This window comes from Pongo abelii, chromosome 18 (assembly GCF_028885655.2).
Source record: "Pongo abelii isolate AG06213 chromosome 18, NHGRI_mPonAbe1-v2.0_pri, whole genome shotgun sequence".
Classification (NCBI taxonomy): domain Eukaryota; kingdom Metazoa; phylum Chordata; class Mammalia; order Primates; family Hominidae; genus Pongo; species Pongo abelii.
Genome location: NC_072003.2, coordinates 28,876,412 through 28,891,821, shown reverse-complemented (window position 1 = coordinate 28,891,821; position 15,410 = coordinate 28,876,412). Strand labels below are relative to the sequence as shown.

Below are 15,410 nucleotides of genomic sequence, written 5' to 3'. Positions count from 1 at the left end.
GGGGCAAATAACAAGCTAGTACATGACTGTCTGCATCCAAGGATAAATTTAAAGAACAAACACCACCTCCACCACCACAAGAGGCCTAGGAAAAGAACTTGTAACTTTGAAAAAGGATTTAAACATAACATACAACAAGCAGAGGAGGATCATATTTTCAAGCAAAATTGCTCAGGAAATTTTAGATACCATCTGCTTTCCACTCTCAAGGAAATCATAGAAAACACAGACTTTGTAAAATAAGAAGAAATAATGAGGCAATTTGCTGAATGGGGAAAGGGAAAGCTGATGGAGTTAAGGAATTAATTCAAGGAAACGAAGAATGACTTATGGAATTAAAACATTAAAGGTGGTGAACAGCTGAATTGACAATATGGGAAATTTCATCACCTCATTGAGCAAAACAAATTTGCAGAGCTCCTTCTGGATGCAGAAGAAAAATGAAAAAGATTAAAATTATTTAGAAATTGCTGATATCGTGGTTTCTATAGATGATATGTTGATAATGCTCTTAGAAATTACAAACTAGAAATCCTGAAATATAAAATATATTCATATTAACATGACTACACCTAGCACTATCACATCGAATTCTCACGTCTTATCTGTGAGGAAGATATCATTTTATACTAATTCTAAAGATGACGAAACTGAGGGCTAGGAAAGGTAGTAACCTACTAAGAGTTTTTAAGTCTGTGATAACCTCCGGGGACGGAGGTGGAATTTACACTCAGAATTTATACCCAGAGGCTACTGGACTCTGGAGGTGAGGAGGAGAGGGAAGGAGAGAGGGGAGGGGGAACCAAAATACGAAAAATGAAAGGACTCACTGATTACCTAAGGAAGAAAGGGAAAATAAAGCACTTCTAGACACACATTGTGATTTTTAGTTCTACCAAGGAACAGGGGTGCTGATCACAGACCAAGAAGCAGAGACTGAACTGGTCCCTATCTCCTGCATCTCTGCTGCACTGGATATCAGAAACAATGAAACAAAGCATGTCCTTTTGATGAAAAACAGTTGTAACCCAGGAATTTAATATTTGAACAAGTGGAAACTCCTTTATGAAAGTCACAAAATAATTCTCTGACACAAAGAGAACCAAAGATAGGAAGTCTTCATTTACTTCTCATGAAAAACTAAAAAGTCTACAAGAAAAACTCAGTAAAATAAGGCATGCATTTAAAAATAATAATAATTGGGAAAAAACTTAATTTTGGGGGAAGGGAAGTCACAAAAACACCAAAGCATGAGAGGTGAGTGCTGAAAACATTACGTCTTCTATTCTCCTGGCCCCAGTGCTCAGATCAATGAACAGCAAAGAAAAGAACAAGTGCTCAAGAAATGTCTGCTCCATCTTGTTTATGAACAATGAGACAGGGAGGAATTCTCACTAAAGTCAAGAGCAAGAAAAGAAAATTGTCTCAGTTTTTATTTAACATCATTCTGGAAATTACAGGGAATGTGAAAACACAAGATGAAGTAATACCATACAAATATTGAGAAGGAAGAGACAGATGTATCATTATTTGTGGATCACACAATAACACTCAGAAATCCAAGAGAGGCCACTGCAAACTTATTACAATTACAATCATTCAATAGTGTGTACAGGCACTCTCTCTCTCTCTCTCTATATATATATATATGTGAGAAAAGAGACAGAGAAATATATGTATATAAAACTATATATATGAGAAAAGAGACAGAGAAAGAGAAATATATGTATAAAAAACTATATATATGAGAAAAGAAACAGAGAAAGAGAAATATATATACATATATAAACACACACACACATATATAACTTAAAAGCTACTACCTTCCTTATAAGGCAATAATATCCAACTAAAAATATAATACGTAATTATCACATTCACACTAGCAACAAAAGTGTAAGACACCTTGAAATAACTTCAGAGAAAAATACATGCAACCCAGATGGAAACGATTTACAACATTTTGATGGAGAATATAAACATAACGAATACATTGCTAAACAAGCCATGTCCCTAGATGGGACAACTCAATACTGTATTGATTTTAAGTCCTTAAACAGTAATCTACAAATGTAATATTATTAAATAAAATTCTAAAGTGATTTCATTTGGAACTTGACAACATGATTCCAAAATTAATCTGTAAGTATAAGCAGATCAAAATAGCCCAAAATATATTGAAAAAGAATGACAAGGAAGGAGAGACTGCAGTATTAAAGAATAAACTATAACATAAGGGAACAGTAAAAAATTGTTGTATTTGCTGCTGTATACTGAAACCATAGCGGAGGTAGATCAACAGAATATAATAAAAAGGAAAGAAAACAGACCCAAATATATAAGTATTTAGTGAGCCCAGAAATGGATATTTCAGATATGTAGGAAAAGAATAACATTCAATAAACAAATTTAGATAAAATGTTTGAACTGCACCTCAATTCTTTCACCAATGTAATATGTAAATGAATAAAAATCCTGAAGTTGAAAAATTTATAAAATTCTGTTTACAGAGTTAAATCTAAATAAACATTCCTAGCATCCTTCCCTGTTTGTTTTTCTCCACAGCACTCATCAGCTTCTAAAATATCATATCAATTTTTTAACATGTTGTTTGCTGTCTGTCTCATGTTGTTTGCTGTCTGTCCCGTCACATTAGAGTGTAAGATCCATGAAGAGAGAATTTTTAACTGCTTATCCCCAGTGTCTGGGATGTCTTCTAATACATATTAGCTAAGCAAAAAAAAAAAAAAAAAATATTTGGGTAAGTGAATAAATGAACATGATCAGATTGCAAAACATTTACTTAAGTATAAAATCCAAGAGGAGAGTATGAAGAAACAAAAATATATGCATAAAATATAAAGGAAATTAAATTTTTGTCTAATCAAAAAAAGCAACAAAATTATATGATAGACTGTAAAAATATTTGTAACCTATATTGTAAGAGGCTGAATATTTATGATTAAATAAACAGCCTTTATAAAATGATTAGAATGAAAAATGGACAAAGACGATGTCCCAAAGAAAAACGTTAAGGGCGAGTAAGCATTTAAAATGTACAACATCACAGATACCAAAAGAATTGAACTAAATAAAAGTGAAACATAATTCATCTCCTCACTAACTGGCAAAGTCTCACCAGATCTTATCTTCCTCCAGGGTATGAGAAAACAGGAACTCTTACACCCAGTAAACAGCAAGTAGTTATTTTAGTCCAATCTTTCTAGAGAACATTAAAATGTGTCCAAATTGTATTTGTCAATGCATGTTTACCAGAAATTCCACTTCTAAGAAGCTGCCTCACAGAAAGACTTGCACAAGTACACAGACATACAGGAGCAAGAATGTTTTGATGCACTGCTATCATAATAATATTAAAAACTGCAAGCAACTTACACATCTATGATAATAAATTAGGGTACACCAACACAATGGAATGTCATGCACTGTTACATACCAGCATAGGTCAGAACTTCATGAAATACTACCCATGATAAATTAAGCAAAAGATGCCAAGTTACCAGGCAGCATGAGTATCCTGTCTGTGTGCGTATATAACAGTGGTCCTCCAAATGAATCCCCCAGATCAGCAGCATCAACATTACCAGGGAGCTTGTCAGAAATGCAAATTTTCAGGCCTCACCCCAACCCTACTGAATCATAAACCAGTACGGGACCTAGCAATCTGTTTTCACAAGCCATCTGTCTTAGTCTGTTCAGGCTGCTATAACAAAATACCTTGGACTGGGTGATTTATAAATAATAGAAAGGTATTTTTTGCAGTTCTGAAAGCCGGAAAGTCCAAGATCAAGGTGTCAGCAAATTCAATGTCTGGTGAGGGCTCACTTTCTGCTTTGAGGACAGCACTTCTTGCTCCATCCTCAAAAGGCAGAAGAGGTAATCAGTGACTTTGCACCCCTCCTATAAGGTCACTAATACCATTCATGAGGGCTCTGCCCTCATTACTTAATCACCTCCTAAAGGCCCCACCTCTTCACATGATCACCCTGAAGATCAAGTTTCAACATATGAATTTTAGAGGAACACATTTAGACAACAGCATCATCTAACAGATTCTCATGCACACTAACTCTGAGAACCATTGCCAAATCTTAAAAAAGAGACACTAAATTGTTTATAATCATGGTCTTAGGGTATAGTTTCAGAGGAAAATTCATTTTCTGCTTTATATACTTCTGTATTCCAACTGCCATGTATTGTATTTGAAGTTAATAACAAAGAAAAAAGTAGATATATTTCCATCAGAGAGAGAAAGAGGTGGGAGACAAAGTAGGGGGAAGGGAGAGAGAAAAAGAGAGAGAGGGGGAGAGAAAAAGAGACAGAGAAAAAGAAAAAGGGAAAGAAGAAAAGTGTTACCAGCTAACAGAAAAATAGACAAGATATTTAAGTGGGTGATTCCACTCCTATCAATACGCCAAAATTGCTCAATAATGGTAGGTTTCAAACATTCTATTCAACTAAGGTTAAAAGAAACATATTAAAATTTGACAACTATTTCTACTTATCAAATAAACAGTATTAAGAAAAATAATAAAACCAAGGGAGTCAATGGTCTAGGGGACACTCAGACAAAGGAAGGAAGGCAGGAAGGCAGGAAGGCAGGAAGGCAAGCAGGCAGGCAGGCAGGCAGGCAGGCAGGAAGGCAGGAAGAAAGGAAGGAAGGAAGGAAGGAAGGAAGGAAGACAGGCAGGCAGGCAGGCAGGCAGGCAGGAAGGAAGGAAGGAGAGGGAGAGAAACAAAAATATAGCTATCAGATCATGTGTAGTGGTGCACACCTGGAATTCTAGCTATGCGAAAGGATCACTTGAGCCCAGAGGTTCAAGGCTGTGCTATGACCATGCTTCCGAATAGCTGTGCACTCTAGCCTGACCAACATAGTGAGAAACCCATTTCTAAAAAAATAGATAGATAGATAGATAGATGATAGATAGAACTATCAACATTAAGCACTTAATACATGGCAGGCAGAATTCTAAGAACTTTATAAAAAATAATTCACTTAGTCCTAACAACCATATAGATAAGTGAAATTACCATTTTACAGATGAAGAAACACATGAGAGTCTCAATCATATGCCCAAGACCACCAAAGTAGTGAGTAGTGGGGCCAGCTTGTGATCCCATGTCTATGTCTCCAGAGTTCACATTGGTAGTAACTGTGCTGAGAGCAGCAGGTATAATATGATATCATTTAAATTGTTGATGATGGTTCACAGAGAAAAGGCTGAAAGGTTAGACACTGAATCATTAACAACTGGGTAATAAAATTAAAGGTAATTTAAATTTTATTTTCTCTTCATTTATGTCTATAATTTCTCTTGTCTCTGAAGATTATATATTACTTGGGCAATGTGATAAATATTTAATTGGGGACTTTTTATTCTATTAACAAAAATGAATAAGAACTCACTAAGAGGACAAGCTCTACAAAATCCAACCAGCAGAGAAAGAACCTTTGAAAGGCATAGAGTTTTGAAAAAACATGGTACTTCAAGGTAACAATGGGAATTTGAATGTGGGTGGCATGGAAATCACTTATAACACCTCCATCCACTTCCAGACTGCAGTTGTCAACCAAAAAAATAAATAAATGAAAGCTCAGAAAAATTTTAGCTCAAACTTCCAGTCTATTTAATGAAAACGAACATGCGCCTTTTTCTCACTGAAGAGACTTTGACAACCGGGGTATTCAAGTAGCACAGCCATTCTTGCTGCTCATATACCAACAAGTATACCGGACTTGGATTCATTAAGGAAGTCTTTATTTGCCCATTAGAGAGAGCACATAACATCTATGCTTCACTGCCAACAATGGTAACTCAATGTCCAGGGAGGTGCTGGAAAGACAAACTCATGGCTAGAACAGGCAGACAGACATGTCTGATGAATCAAGGTCTTTAGGTGGGAATATGTCATACTGGGACTACAGGCTCCAGGGGAAGATTAGAGTCAAACATCTAAAGAATGAGGGTGCTGTGAAGCCCCACATGGTTTAATACTCCCAACAGCCAGTGCTTAAAATTCCGATTTTTCTCCTGCCTTACGATCCTAGGGCATCCTATCCCTTTCCTCATGGACGAACTTGTCCTTGTGCTAGATTTTATTATTGTTCAAAATATTCACTGTGGAGGGACTGTTTTCCACCACCCCATTAGCATCAGAATTGTCCATGTGGCTTTCTTTAGCCAATGAAATAAAAATGAAACTTTCAAGTACACATTTCTAATTGGAAGCTTTAACAGTCATTGTATGATTGCCATATTCAGCTATGCTCTCTTTTCTGTCACAAAATCATTCACATCCCAGATGAGGGGAGCTCTATTAGCCTGAATCCAAGAATAAATAAGTTGTGTAGGATAATTACAGCTGACCCAACATAAACATGAAATGTGAGTGAAAAATGAACTTTTGTGGTTGTAAGCCAGAGATTTGGGGCTGATTTGTTACTGCAGCATATCTTAGCCTAAACTGACTGATACACTATTGTATCCCGGCTTTCATACTCAAGACCCACCTAACACCAGGAATCACTTCCTTCTAGAAGCTCTGCGACAATTCTCTTCATTCTTAGAGATAGAAAAGTTGGCCTGAGTGCATCTTTCTCCTTGGAAATGAGGGAGTTTTTTTACTCCCTTTGAGATATGATGACTAACTCACTGGTCCCTCTCTGGAGTAGACTGACAGACTGATTTCCTCAAGCCCTCCTTCTACCCCACACTCAACACATACTTACATCAAAAATCTCCTCTCTTCCAGCCTGTCATATGGCCTTTGCCATGCATGTAATAACAGGGTATGAAAAGCAATGAAGAGCTTGACCAGTGGAGAATGAAGCCAGTCTTCAGACAGCAGCCAAAACATGATGAAACAGAAAATGCCTGTTCTAGCCAGCATCCTTGAGGGCTCTTGATTTCTCCAGCATAAGGAAACTTAGAGTTTGAGTAATGCCAATTTCCAAGAGTCCAGGATTCTAACTGTTATTCATTGCTCTAGACATTAACAAGGCATCATTGTCACTGGCAATAAAGTGCAAGCATCTGCTTTGTAAATGGTTTATGAGAAGTACTTTTGGACCTCTGCAAACATATCACTTCATTATTACAGAGGAAGCTTCGGAAGGAAATGAAAATACAACGAGTGTTTGGAATGGTCAAGAGGCATTAGTAACAACAATAGCAACAACAATGATATTATTATTAAATATAACAGCTAACATGTGCCCTTGCTAGCTGTCTTTGGTGTCCTAAGCCCCTCACATGTATTAATTCATTTCCCATTCCTAACTAACCTGAGAATAAGGTACAATTTGTTCTCCATACCTTAAAGATGAGAAAACAGAAGATTTAAAAGGTAGCTTGCAAAAGGCCATGTCATAATTCAACTCAATACCGTGATTTTGAATTCAGATCTCTTAACATCAGAGCTCAAATAGCTAATCATCCTATCATACTGCCTGAGATTAAGGATATAAATACATAGAAATATTTGGGAATTCTTTCCCATCTAGAATCTTCTTTCAAGAGAAGTTACATGGATAAAGTTGAAAACCTGTCTACGTGGTTTTTCCTAAATTCCAAACAATGACATTTCTTCACTGTGATATTTTGGACGCGGCATGCAACCACTCCTGAAAAACCAGTTACTTCGTTTATAGAATGAAGACAATAATTCTCGTTTTATAGGGCTACAGTGAGGACAGAAAATGGTAGTGAGGGAGAAGGGCAGGAGGACTTCTCTCTGAACCGGAATTAAGACTGGCCGAAACCCGAAGGAGGCCCAGAAAATACCTCTGGCTCTAGCGGCCCATGACACTAAGACACTCCCACCAGCACCATGACAGTTTACCAATGCAACGGCAACGCCCGGAAGTTCCCGCCCCTTGCCATGGCGGAAGTTACTTCCCATTTTCTATTTCTGAATAACCCGCCCCTTAATTAGCATGTCATTAAAAGTGAGTCTAAATATGACTGCAAACCATCCATATACTGCTATTCTCAGTGCACTGCCTATGGGCTAGTGCTGCAAGGCAGGAACCTTCACAAAACTCTAGCACTGCAGCTGCCTCAGTAAAGCTGCTTTCTTCCACTACCAACTCGTTCTTGAATTCCTTCCCGAGCAAAGCCAAGAACCTGCCCTTCATCAGTAGTAGATGTAAAACCCAAAATGCTAAATGTCATTTATAATTTTTGCAATGCCATACTTGGTTGCTCAGTGGCAACAATGAACTGATAGTGACAAGCACTATAGACCAGAAGACAGACATGAGTGTCATACCAAATCTGAGCATGCGGTTTCTTCTAAAGTTGAGTCACTTGTAGAGAACCAGCACTCCCACTACAAGCAATAATAAAAGCCAGTAACACATCAAAATTCATCTGTTTGAAAACATCCAGAGAGTTTAAGAGGCAGCTGGGATTTAAAAGCCAGACCCCCAAAAGAGAGGGACGCTCACCAGGGTGAGCTCAATTTTCTGCATGTTGATATTTTCCACAGGACATTGATCAATGACCGGAACACGTTAAAAGGCTGAAAGGATAGGCAGGGACAATTGTTACAAGGGATAGAAACAAGTAAAGAGATAGGCAATTGCACGAGGGTGGAGACAAAGTAAACGGGTTCAGGGCTGCCTAATTAGCAAGGGCTTGAGGAGCAAATATCCGAGACAGAAGGAAAGAACAGGTCAGTGAGACCAGCATTCAACACCAGTTTTCCTCGTGGCATTTATCTATGAAATATTACAGGGCAGAAGACTAAGAAACCAAACTAAAAGGGATTTAAAAAAAAAGAGTTTTGACAGTCTCACAGTGATGAAGAGACAAAAATTAGATGGAAATACCCGCCAAGAAGAAGTGTTCTAGGAAATATCACAAGGCCTAAGTTGGGACACCTAGAGGGTGATGCACTGGGATTGGCATTGAACAAAAGATAGACTGAGCCACACAAAGAATGCAATTCACCCTCAAATCAGCTCTATCTATGATGGTCTGAGATGCCTGTGCCCCTGCTGCCTGCCACAGAAAAGGTCGAACCCACACAGGAGGGCAATAATAGCCTCCAGAAACCCTAAAGTTTGACATACACAATCTCCAACATCCAATTGAAATTACCACATATATCAAAAAGTAGTATCAATGGGAAAAGGAAAAAACAATAAAAAGAGACCCACGATTGACTCTGTTATTGGAGTTATGAGACTCACACTTTGAACTTTGATTTAAATGTTCCATAAAATAGATGAGAAGTTAGAAAGTTTGACCACATAACTGAAATTAAATAAAAAGGAATAAAATAGAAATCCTAGAACTGAAAACTACAATAACTGAAATTAAGAATTCAGTATATAAGTTAAGCAGTGGGTTGGACAAAGGTGAAGAGAGCTGGAAGATGCATGGGTAGAAAGGCCCAGACTAAAGCATAAAAAGTAAAAAAAAAAAAAAGAAAAGGTGGGGTTGGGGAGCCAGGTGCAGTGGCTCACGCCTGGAATCCCAGCACTTTGGGAAGCCTAGGCAGGCAGATCACGAGGTCAGGAGTTCAAGACCAGCCCGACCAACATAGTGAAACTTCATCTCTACTAAAAATACAAAAAATTAGCCGGGCATAGTGGCAGGCGCCTGTAATCCCAGCTACTCAGGAGGCTGAGGCAGGAGAATCACTTGAACCCGGGAAGCGGAGGTTAAAGTGAGCTGAGATTGTGCCATTGCACTCCTGCCCAGACGACAGTGAGAGACTGCATCATAAAAAAAAAAAAGTAGAGAAAAAAAGATGAAAATTGTGACTATATATATGTGTGTGTGTGTATATATATATGTGTGTGTGTGTTTGTGTGTATATATATAGATATATATCTTCTTGAGTAAAAGTTCACCACATATAGAATTTGCATCCTAAAAGAAGAGTAAAGAGAATGGGACCAGGTCAATATTTGAATAGATAATAACTCAGAATTTTCTAACACTGGTGAACATCAAGGTATGGATTCAGGAAGTGAAACAACTCCCGATAAGAATACATAGAAAACAATTACACCTAAATACCTCATAGATAAACTGCTGAAAATGAAACAAACAGAGAAAACAGAAAACAGAGAAAAATTTCAAGGTATCCGGAGGAAAAAGATAAACCTTCAAAGCAGCAAAAATTAGACCAATAAGTGATTTTTCAAGAAAATATTGGAAACCAGAACACAACAAAATGACATCTTTAAAGTGGTGGGAAAGATAATCACCAGTCTAAAATTCTATACTCAGAGAAAACATTTTTCACTGGTGAAAAAAAAATAAGGACATTTTTAAACGATAAAACCCGAGAGAATTCACTGCCAGGGACCTGTGCTAAGGAAATACTATAGAGAATTCTTCAGGAAGGAGGAAAATGATCCCATATACCAATAGGAAATGCAAGAAAGAAAGATTAAATATGACAGTGAATATAATGAAATACTGACTTTACAGAAAAGTATCATGTTTTATAATGCATAAAATAATGAAGAATTAAAATGCATGACAATGATCATGCAAAAGCCTAGAAGAGAGAGAAGTTAAAATATTCTACATTCCTAGCGTTATTTGTGAATTGGTTAATATTAAGCAGTAATAATTCAAAAATTCATACCTTAATCCACGACTGGTCAAGAAAAGAAGAGAAATAGCATAAATTACAACATCAAGAATCAAAGGACCAAAATCAGTACAAATCCTACAAATATTTAACAGATACCACAAGAATATTAAGAAGAACTTTATTCCAGCACATTTAAAAATTCAGATCAATTAAAACAAATCCTAGAAAAACTGACACAGGAAGACACGGAAAACTAAAAATCTAAAAACAAATAGAGGGAAAAGATAAAGTAATAAAAAATGTTTAACCAAACTGAAAGCAAAAATAGGGAAAAAGAATACAAAACAGTGTAAAAAGGTAAAAAAGAAATGTTTATATAATATTTATAAATCCCAGCATATCAGTAATTAAATATAGTCTAAATACACCAGTTGAAAGTATCAAACTGAATTAAAATTAAAACTATATGCTGATCTTGTAAGAGACACAACTTAAATATAAGAACAAATAAAGGTTGATAGTAAGGGATTGGGAAAGCTATACCTTGCAAACACTGAAGAAAATTAAGTTGATACACGTATACTAATATACAGCAAAGTAGCCTTTAAGGCAAGAAACATAATTAAAGATAAAGAAGAACGTTTCACAGTGATGAAAGGGTCAATCATTCTGGAAGATACCAGCATTCTAAATCTGTCTGCAACTAATAACATGTCACATATATAAACCAAAAGTTGACACAACTAAAGAAGAACTAAATAAATGCACAAACATAATAGAAGACTTTAACAAACTCTCCCAGTAACTCACAGTAACTGGTAGAACAAGCAGAGCAAAATATCCAAAAAAATCATGTTAATCAATAAGATTAATGATGTTTATCTAGTCGAAATATATGGAATGCTACACTTAACAATAATTTAATAAACAAAATTTTCAAGTGTATCTGAATGTTTATTAAAACTTGCCATACTCTGGATTATAAAGTAAAGTTACAAAGTAAATCCAAACATCAAGGACTGAAACTATTCAGACTGTACCATTTGATTATATTAGAATTAAGCCACAGGTTGATAACCAAAGGAAAACTAGAAAAAAACTAAAATATCCAAAATGTTTGGAAACTAAGTAACACAATTGTTAGTAACCATGAGTAGAACAAAAATTACCATAAAAATTAGAAAATATTTATCTATTAATGAAAATATAGTTGGTAGAATGCAGCTGAAGTTGTAATTAAGAGGGAAATGTATAGCTTTTAATGCACCCATTAGAAAAGAAGATAAGTTAAAAACAATTATCTAGCTCAAAAATTTGGAAAACAGCTAAATGCACTAAAAAGTGGAAGAAGAGAAATAATATGAAGGCAAACCTAATAAGAAAACAAGGAAAATCAAAGAAGTAAAAGTTGGCTCTTTGAAAAGACATACAGAATTGATAAACACCTAAAAAAAATTGATCAACACCCAACAAAACTGGTCAAGAAAAAAAGAGAAACTGCATAAATTACAATATCAAGAATCAGAGGAGCGATAACATTACAAATCCTACAGATATTTTAAAGGTAGCATAAGAATATTTAGAAATTTATTCCCATACATTTGAAAATTCAAATCAATAAAAAATATTCTAGAAAAACACAATTTAGCAAAACTGATGCAGGAAGATGTGGTGAGCCTCAACAGTCCTCTATAAATAAAGGAAATTATACATGTAAATAAAAACTTCCAAACATAGACATTTCCAGGCCCTGACAGCTTCATCAGCAAATTTTTCCATATACTTAAATTATATTATTTAACACCAGTTTTTCACAAAACGTTCCTGAAGGCAAAAAAATAACAGGAATATTCCCATCTAGTTTTATGAGGCAAGCATTAATTTAATGCCAAAACTGGACATGACTGGTACAAGAAAGAAACACTACAGATCAATCTCTTTAATATTCATGAATAAACAAATTTTAAATGAAATTAAAAATATGTCTAGTAAGTGAATATAATAAATCCCAGTAATTCAAAAAACAATCAAAGTAACTCACCATGTTAATAAAAAAGGATGAAAAAGTTATACCAACAGATGCATAAAAATGATAAGATATAATATCCATTCATAACCATTTGAAGCAAATTGTTTATGAAATGAAATGTTCTTAAAATCTAACAAAAGAGCAACTAAACCCTAGAGCAATGATCATAACTAAATTTAAAATATTGCAAGTTTCCTCTCTGAAATAAGAGACAAGTAAAGATGTCTGCTGTCCTCACTGGTATCCAACAATATATCAGACCTACGGTGCCATAAGAAGAAAATGAAATAAGAACATTAAAAAGGAAAAAGTATAATTGTCATTATTCGCCACTCACTGGCTTATATACAGGAAATACAAAAGAATATACAGTCAAATTACTAAAAGTAAAAGTGAATTTGGCCAATATCCAAATCATTAATTGTATTTCTACACACTAGTAACAATTCAAAAATGAAAGCATTTTAAAATGCCATTTGCAATATCGTCAAATACTTAGGACTAAATCTGAGAAAAGATACATAAAACTCTATACAAAAATCTACAAAATATTATTGAGATAAATTAAAAGACACTTTAATAAATGAAAGGTTATACCACATTCTTTGACTAAAAGATCAATTAAGTAAATATGCCAATTGTCCCCCAAATCAGGCTGTAAATTTGGGGGTAATTCCAATCAAATTGGATGTAATTCCAATCAAAAGCCAATATTTTGTTTTTGTGGAAATTAACAAGATGATTCTAAAATATAAATGGAAACACAGAGGGCCAGGAATAGACAAGACAACCATGAAGAAAATGAACAAACCTAAAGGGCTTAGACTTGCTGATATCCAGTTATTCTAAAGCTACAGGAACTAAAATGTGAAATTGGCTCAAAGTCAGACAAATAGTCTAGCACAACAGAATACAGAGAACAGATATAGCCCCACAAACATACAATGACTTGATTTGTGACAAAAGTAACATTATATTGCAATGCAGGGAAAGTGAATTTTTAATAAATGATTCTATATCACACGGATACCCCATCAGAAAAAAAAAGATGCTTCACCTCCACTTCATGCCTTATAAAAAAAATCAATCATGTATAAATTGGAGCTGTTTGAAAAATACAAAATAAATCTTTAAGAAGAAAAAGGAGAATATTTTCAAAACCTTGAGATAAAGTCTTAATTTTTAAGCAGGATGAAAAATCTCTTACTATAAAGAAAGATATTGATTAACTAGGCTATATAAAAATTAAGAATTACTACTCAGAAAGACCATAGAGTGTGTGAAAAAGTATGGCACAGACTAGTTGAAGATCTTTTCAATAATTATATCCAACAAAAGACTTTTACCCAGAATATGTAAAGAATATCTATAAACCAATAAGAGAGGAAAAAAGCAAATCGATTTTTTTAATGGACAAAAAACTTTAAAATGCACCCCATGAGAGAGTACATTGTATAGCCAAGTGTTCAATAAGTATATGAAAGAGTGGCCAATCTTATCAGTGGTCAGAGAAATGCAAATTAAAACCACATGATACACTACAACCACTGGAAAAGCTAAAAAATTAAAACAATTGACAATACCAAGTGCTGGTGAAGATGTGTTACATCTTGGACTCACAAACATTGCTGGTGGGAATTTAAATTGTTAACAAAATACAGAAAACTGCTTATAATATCAACTAAATTTAGTTTTTATTTGTTTGTTTTTCTTTATGTTTTTCTTTTTGAGACAGAGTCTCACTCTGCTGCCCAGGCTGGAGTGCAATGGTGCGATCTCGGCTCACTGCAATCTCCACCTCCTGGGTTCAAACAATTCTCCTGCCTCAGCCTCTGAGTAGCTGGGATTACAGGCACCTGCCATCACGCCCAGCTAATTTTTGTATTTTTGTAGAGACGGGGTTTCACCATGTTGGCCACACTGGTCTTGAACTCCTGACTTCAGGTGATCTGCTCGCCTTGGTATCCCAAAGTGCTGGGATTACAGGCATGAACCACAGCATCCAGCCAAAATTTGAAGGTAAATACACATTATGACCAAGGAATTCCACTATGGAATATACTCAACAGGAATGTGTATATACGATCCTAAAGGAATGTTTAAGAATGTCCATAGCAGCACTGTTTATAATAGCCAAAACCTAGAAGCATTCTAAGCATTCATCAATAGTAGAATGGATACATTATTTTCAGTATATTCATACAGTGGAATACTACATGGTGATGAAAAAGAACACACTACAACTGGATGTATCTCACAAACAATGTGGGACTATTAAACCAGACACAAGAATTATATACTTTACGATTCCATATATATGAAGTTCAAATAGGCAGTATTAATCTGTGGAAACAGAAGCAACAATAGTCCTAGTGACTGGAGGGTAGTGACTATGAGGAGCACAGGTGGAGGACCTTCTGGGCAGTGTTCTGGATCTAGGTGATGACTACATGGGTATATTCCCTTTGTGATAATTCAACATGCTGTACACTTAGGATTTAGGCACATTCATGTATAAGTTATATTTACATTACAATTACTTTAGAAAAATCCAGTTGTATTCATCATTATTTTTTCGTGAGACAAAAGAAAAAAAAGAGGAGGAGGGGGAGGAAAGAAAGAAAGAAAGAAAGAGAGAGAGAGAGAGACAGAGAGAGAGAGAGAAAGAAAGAAAGAAAGAAACAAAGGAAGGGAGAGAGAGAGAGAAAGAAAGAAAAAGAAAGAAAGAAAGAGAAAGAAGGAAGGAAGGAGAAAACAAAGAAAGAGAAAGAAAGAAAAGAAAGAAAAAGAAAGAAAGAGG

At 35.4% G+C, this 15,410-nt stretch overlaps 1 protein-coding gene across 1 annotated transcript in view; it reads right to left on the bottom strand.

Annotated features, from left to right (window-relative positions):
• The window catches only part of HS3ST4 (heparan sulfate-glucosamine 3-sulfotransferase 4), a 453,635-nt gene that overhangs the window by 340,473 nt on the left and 97,752 nt on the right, over positions 1-15,410 (bottom strand). The window lies entirely within an intron of this gene.